The sequence below is a fragment of the Humulus lupulus genome, chromosome 7 (genome assembly GCF_963169125.1).
Source record: "Humulus lupulus chromosome 7, drHumLupu1.1, whole genome shotgun sequence".
NCBI classification, from domain to species: domain Eukaryota; kingdom Viridiplantae; phylum Streptophyta; class Magnoliopsida; order Rosales; family Cannabaceae; genus Humulus; species Humulus lupulus.
In genome coordinates this window covers 205,057,507-205,065,527 of record NC_084799.1, presented here as the reverse complement: position 1 = coordinate 205,065,527, position 8,021 = coordinate 205,057,507, and positions in this window count along the sequence as shown.

The following is an 8,021-nucleotide window of genomic DNA, read 5'->3' as shown; positions in this document are numbered from 1 at the left end:
GGAGGGTTATGTTGGTGACCATTCACCATGCACCTGTCCTGATCAAACTTATGAAAGAATCACTTATCAGTTAAGCCCTGGTGACCCTATCGTCACGTGACTAGAGGGAGCTATGCTCATTATTGTGACTTTTGGATATTGTCACCTATTTGCTTGGACTGATAGTCATGAATGGTTATTATGATCATTGTTGATATTATATCATGCTTTATTGTGTTTTCTTGCTGGGCTTTGGCTCACGGGTGCTACGTGGTGTAGGTAAAGGCAAGAGGAAGCTGGACCACCCTTGAGTTGAAGAGCTTAGGAGATGATGTGTACATATGCAGCTGCTCGTCCACCGCGGGCGAGGTTTAAAGTGGAACTAGGGTTGAACCCTGTTTTGCCGCCTAGAACGGCTTGTTGTAAATATTTTCTGTAATAAACTCTGAAATTATATTTTCGGGATCCCAATGTATATGTTAAACGTTCTAGTGAAACGTTACATCCTAGCCAAGGTTTTTAATCCCTAAATCTCTAATCATACTTAGTTCACGATTTTGGCCAAATGACTCGATTAGCGAGTTTAGCACTGTTTACAAGGCACACCGTAACGGTCCCAGGAGTTGGGCGTTACAAAGATCACATCCAATGAAAAGACTTTGGAACTCTACTTTGGAACTGTAGTTTCCAAGAGAGATAATTTGTAGAGTTTAGTTTGAGTGGAGTTTGGGCAGCAATGTTGATGCTGATTAGTGTTTTGTTGGGTTCATTTGTATTGAGAATGGTTGGACTGGTATTAGTGGTGGTGGCCATGAGAGAAAAAAAATATTTGGATCGATTTAAGACTGTGATACCATAATAGATATATGCAGAACCACTCTGTATTTTATTAATAATGATCATATTTATATACAATGTTGAGAATAACAAATAACTCGTATACATTACTGATAAAGCGTAAAAGCTAAAACTAAATCCTAAAGTTTAGGATATATAACTTTGAATGATAACCAAATTGACCAAATCAAATAAGACTAAGTAATAACACGTGGAGATAGTCTTTCATCGGTGTAAATATTTTGATGATAGTAACAAATATACCTAATTTTGTATGATCATGTATATAGATTATTTTTTTAAAAATATATTATTGTTTATTTATATATTTTTTTTCGTATTAAAAATAAAAATCATATTTGCTATGAGGCAAGAAAGTACATGCATCAACAAAAATAATTTATATGTTTATTTTGTTCTTATTTAAAAACTAGAAAACATAGTCGCGCTTCACGAAGTTTTTTGTAATGTTAAAAAATATATATTTTTTAATATTCTTTGAGAGATTGTATGTAAAAGATTCATTTTCACCATACCGGTACAACATAATCCTTATATGGATACGTAAAGATGTCTTGACTGTAAATTTTTTTCAAGAAATTCTGAAAAAATACAGTATCAAAAATAGAATTCAAACTACTTGTTGTACGTGTGTTTTTATTTAATAATAATATTATTTTATACATTTTGCGTTGTTTTTTGTTTATTATATGTTATTTTTAAGATTTTTATTTTTTCAAGGTAGAAAATTTATAAATCATGACATTTTCTACAATTATTCATTTTTTAAGTAAATATTTTTATTAATTTAATTAATAATGTTCTTAATCAAATTAATATCACGTGTATACATGTTGATATTTTTAATTATTAAGATATTTTGGTTTTAAATTTGAAATATCAAAACAATAAATCTTAAAGATAAATATCAATTTATGTATGATTCGTTTATTATTATAATTATTACAAAATTAGTTATTCCTAAATATTTTATTTAATGCGATTATGTCCACGCTAGTGGCAAAAATTTAAGAAAATTAAGTTTTGCAGAATTTCTCTAAATTATCAAAATTAAAAATGTGTTAATATAGATTTTGATTTTGGGTACCTTGTGAATATTCTCACATTTAAATATTTGTATTATCAAAATGTGGTTTGGAAACAACATATACGATGTGATTAAATATTTTGATGGCAGTAAAAGATACCTAATTTTGTATAATCATGTATACAGATTATTTTTTAAAAAATATATATTATTGTTTATTTATATTTTTTCATATTAAAAATAAAATTCCTATTTGCTATGAGGCAAGACAGTACATGCATCAACAAAAATAATTTATATGCTTATTTTGTTCTTATTTAAAAATAATAAAAATAAATTTACTATTTTTTATTTCAAAAACAATATATGCCATTATTAAAAGTAAAATAGCAAAAAAGAAAAAGAAAAAAAAAAGAAAGTTAAGCATGTTTGAAGGTGTTTAGTACATCAATAAATTATATTGTTAAAGGTGTGTTAAATAATAATTTTATTTATTAATATTTAATGAGTTGAAATATATATAAGTATTTCCCTATATTTAATTCAAAATCAAAACAAATCACAAAAATTATTAGTCCCACCAAAAACGGAAGAGTGATAATCCTTCACGTTGTTTGGTAAGTTAGAAAGGATGGAGAATGTAATTTTTCATTCCTTCATTTGGTATTAAAAATATAATAGAAGGGATCCTTTCAAATATATATGTATATATATATATATATATATAATAGAAGGGATGGAGAGAGTTTACATTATGAAATTACTAAATTACCCATTATTATGATTTTTATATTTATTTTTTAATTTATTGTGTTATTGCACAAATATATACAATTTTATTATTTATTTTTAATATATAGTTATTATAAAATGATATTGACTAGTAATATTTTTTATATGTAAATTTTTTAAAATATCATTTACTTTTATGTATTTAAAAGATAAATCTAATTTCAAAATCTGTATCCTTGTTTGGAACAAGTTGTATTTAATTTTTTTAATAACTATATGTATATTAAGGTGATAAGAAGGAAAAAAAAAATCTTAAAACGTAAAAAATGTTTTTTTTTAAATTTAGACAATAAAATATTTCTTAATATTTTAACAAGGATAAATTTACTGAAATAATTTTTCTCTCTTTCTTCAATCTTTTCATTTTTGGAAGTGTTGACCTATGAAATTGGTCAACGGTCTTATGTACGATCACTACTACAAAAATCGCGTCATTCAAACATGTTAGTTGTTGCGAATTTTTACTACTGCGCAAGTATACGCAATCGAATAAACAAGTAATAGTAGTGGAAATATATTATCGTTCCGTCAGGGAATTGATCTAATAATTACCAATAGCAAACTTTTATTTCTATTTGACTAATGAAATTTTTATGACAATTAACAATGAACAATAAACTAAGAAAGCACAATTTAATTAACGAAATTTAATATAAGCGAAAGATTAGAGTATTCTAATTTCATCAACCTTCAATTCTATTCAATCAATAATACAACTAATATGTTTCTGTGATCTAAGGTTATAGCAAGTTTACTAATGACAATTCTATTCTCTCTCAAGATATAAAATATTCAGTTTACCTGCGAATTTTCTACATGTCTGTGATAAATTCTACACATAAACCGCATTAAGAACAAAAACCTAATTGCTACACAAACCAATTTGATACTTTCGTTCTAAATTGAAATCTATGTCTATTGTCTAAAGCTATTCCAATTCTCACTTTTCAGATATTGAATTAAAACCAATAATCATGCAACAGATGGTCAATCAATTACAAGCATTAAACATAAGAACAATAGATAACCATAAATTCAAAGATTCATAGAAATTGCATTAAAGACGAATAGAATATCCAGTGACTACATTAAAATACTCTAAATACGAATTTAGTTCATAATATTAAACTTCATCATCCAATCTAAAATTCAAAAACATAAAAATAAACACAAACGAAATAAACGCGGATTCTTCTCTGTTTCTTTCTCTTTGCCGTCAGAATGCCTCCTCCTTCTCTGTCCCTTTCGATCTTCCTTTTATTCTTTTTACAAAAATCCCAAAAACCTACGAATTTCCATGAAAATTTCCAAAAATGCCCTCGTGCCGATATATCGCCCAAGACAGGCGATATATCGCCTGGCGAATGTTCTCGATAAAAACGCGAGTTTCTGATGTCGTTTCTGCAAAAACAAAATTTGGAATTCCTTCTTATGCCGATATATCGCCCAAGACAGGCGATATATCGCCTGTACAACATTTCCACATATTGGCCAATATTCGGCTACTAAAACCAACATTTATCCAAATTCTCGAACAAATCAGAATTATAACGACAAACTGCACAAGTTCACCAAACAGATTAAATAGAAACTTTCTCTTGAGAAAAACAACCAAATCAATCTGAAAATGTTATTAATAAACGTATATTTTATACGCTTATCACACCCCCAAACTTGACTGATTGCTTGTCCTCAAGCAAACAAAAGAAAGAATAAAGAAACAATCCAACTAAAAAAAACTATTGGATGACTTAACTTCACAGAAAAATTTAAACTTAGACAAGTGGCATAATTTTTCTCAAAAATTTCAATTCCTCTTCAATCGCTCAACCAATGCTTCAGATCATGTGACTAGAATTTCAACATATCAATAATTTTTCCAAATACTGTCATTCATGCACATACATATTTCATTTAACGAATACCATACAAAACATAATTTTACAAGTATCAACATTCATTCATACCACAAACCCATCAAAATTCACCATAAGCTTGCTCAATTAACTTGTCTCCACTAATATAAAATCTGTATCAAGTAGATCAAAAGGACTTTTATAGGCTCATAACATTAGGCTTAGGTAAAGGTAGATAAATAGTCATTTAGGCTCGAAATTACCATAAGCATATAAACCTCAAAACTAGCCAACTTTCTCTTCAGCACACCAAAAATCACCCTTTTATACAATTAGAGAGATAGAGATTACAACACTTTCATCATTTTCTTATTTTCTTTTTGTATCATTTTTTCTATGCTTATCACTTTTTTTTTTTTTTTTTCAAGTCACACTCCCCCAAACTTAATATTTTCTATATATATACAATCAAGGAGTGTGACAAAGTGATTTGTTTATTTTTTTCATAATCTCAAAAACTTCTCTCTCTCTCTTCTTTTTTTGTACAACCATACTACATTCAAATCATATCAATACCTCACTATTTTCCATTCTACTTTCCCACAATTTATATGCTTATGATAACAAAGGAAGAGGTAAAATAATGAGGTTAGGAAAATTTAGGCTCAATAGTATAATCAAGAACAAAAACCAAAGCTTTAGGCTCAAAAAGGGTAACTAAGGATAAATTTTTATGGGTTAGCTAGAAAGGCTCAAACGTTTACAAAGAAAATTGCCTAAATCATCTCTACTCAATACTTCATTTAGCATTTCGTCTCAACAAATCAACTGAGCAAGTTCTAGCTTATTTCAACATCCACCATACATACCAATTCCCACAATACTTATAAACTTATATAATGTAGAGCATAAATTAAATAAAACACATATACTACACAAATAACAATACTCAGATCATTTATCAACAGGTTAAGCACACAGTCTACATATCCAAAGCATCAGTCTAACAACATCAAGGAATTAGCATATATCATCATTGAAGCCCACCTGTCTCAATCAATAATAGTTTTGTACAGTCATCCAACATTAAAATTAAAAATAAAAAAAAAATCAAAAGAAAAGTAAATAGTCCCCCAAACTTGAAATAAACAGTGCCCTCACTGTTTCACAAAATCCAAAAGACCTGAACTAAAAGAAAAAAAAATTAAAAAATAAAATAAAATAAAATAACTAGAAAAAACCTGACACCCGAACAGTTACTCTTCATCATCTGAATCTGGAGGCGGCTGATATGGCTGGCGCAATTCTGGAGGGCATTGGGGAAAATCATTGAAGCCCGTATAGCGCGCAAATGCCCCACAAAAATTGGCCATGAATTTCGTCATGTGGAATTGACGATCTCGAATATCCGCCTGACCATGCAACAACAGCTGTTGTTGTCTCTTCAACTCCTCAATGTCTTGCTGCATGGTGCTATACTGTCGAGAACTAGAGCCTTCAGTAGCCCTAGAAGTAGATGGTTTCCGCCCCTTTCTCTTCGGCCTTGTGGTCTCAGGCTGCTCATCGGTCGGTGGCAAGGACAGCAGACTCGGATCAACAGGCTCGTATCCCAAACCAGTGGGTCGAGGAACACCCCCATAATTCTCATCCTGATGTAACACCGATTGATGACTAATGATGGGAGACTGTTCACATACTTCATTAATGTTCATTGGGACGCCTTGATCCTTACAGAGACTGGTAATTAATGAAGCATGCCCATGACCACCAGATGTGGCCCCTCGCGCTATGTAACTGATACTCTCAGCAATAAGCCGCCCAACATTAATTGACTTGCCCAAACAGATACAATAGAGCAAGTAAAGACGTTCAGTGGTCACCTCCATTTGTTGAGTGGAAGGCATGAGAGTACTGATGACAAACCTGTTCCACAACCTCCCATATGGACTCAAACATGTAGCTCGGATTGATCTTGGAGTAATCATGTCACTCCCCATTTTGTAAGTGGAACCAGGCTTCGTCATTTCCCTTAGGAGCAAATCATAGTCCTTTTCTGCGGCCCCTGCGCGATAATCATCATCCCAAGGATCATTTAGGCCGTAGAACCTATTGATTTCTTGCGGAGAATAGCACACCTTCTTACCCCGAACCAACACTGTGTGATCATCCCGCTCGACAAAAGCGTTGGCATAAAACTCCCTTACCAAACTAATATTAGCCAAAAGCGTTGGCTCACATAATTGCTTCCAATTCCGATTGATAATCATTTGTGGGAGTATTCCATCCAACTCACTGGGCCTAAAGTGAGACTCTACTATCACTGTTTTATTCTTTACTATCCATTCCTCGAATTTATTTTGCGCAGTGGGATTAACAAAGGTATGGGCAATATTGACATTGGCTCTTTGGACGGTAGACATGGTTTTTGCTTTCTTGGGAGCCATAGAGTAATTGAATCACAAAAACACAGGGAATAGTCTCTGAACACACTGAGAACCCAAAATCAACTCAAAAACACACTAGAATATCCAAAATAGTCCAAAACCGTTCACTGAGTAATTTTGTCGAACACCTAGTGTGCGATCAAGAAAGATTGGCCAACAATACTCAAACAACCCACAAGTTTCCCCAACTGTATACAATATGCTCCCAAGATGATGAAAACAGTAAACACATACCAATCTAACAAAATTCCCAACAATTCGTCCAATGCCCCAAAATAACAACAACTTCTTCAAATTTCCTCAATAGACCATCAAACACACAAAAATGTCAAGAATGTACCTTTAAAATCTTGGAGAATGATGATAATAATGTCGTGAATCACAGCAGTTGTCGGCCCCTTGAGTGCTTGATGAAGATGATGCTTGAAAGAGAGGTTTTGCTTGAGAAAAAAAAATGGGAAAGATAGGAAATATTTGGAGGGTTTCGGTTCTGTAATACAGGAGGCGAATTGGGGTTTATGCTGATATAAACTGAGATAAACGGGTCATGTGCTCCCCACGTGACTATTTTTATTTTCAAAAAACTCAACCAGGCGATATATCGCCTATAAGTGGCGATATATCGCCACAAGCTGTATGTGCATCACGCCTCTGACTTGCATGCCGATACTTCGCCTCTTCCATCCCCGATATAGCGCATCCCCATTTCCTCTAGCCGATATATCGCGATAATGAGGCGATATATCGCCACTTACACTATACCAAAACGGCGTCTCTGACTTGAATGGCGATATTTCGCCACCTACACCGCCGATATGTCGCCTCCCATTTTGCTCTAGCAGATATATCGCATAGATGAGGCGATATATCTCCTGGGACCGAAAAAAATTCCAACTTTTAAACCCAAAATCCCCTCCAAATCGGTTGTTCAGGCGATATATCGCCTGGTGTAGGCGATATATCGCCCAAACACTGTTCAAATTCATCAACTTTTTTTTTTTTCAACAATTTTTTTTTTTTTGTTTTTTTTCACGTTTTTCACGGTTCTACTACACTAAAAGAAAT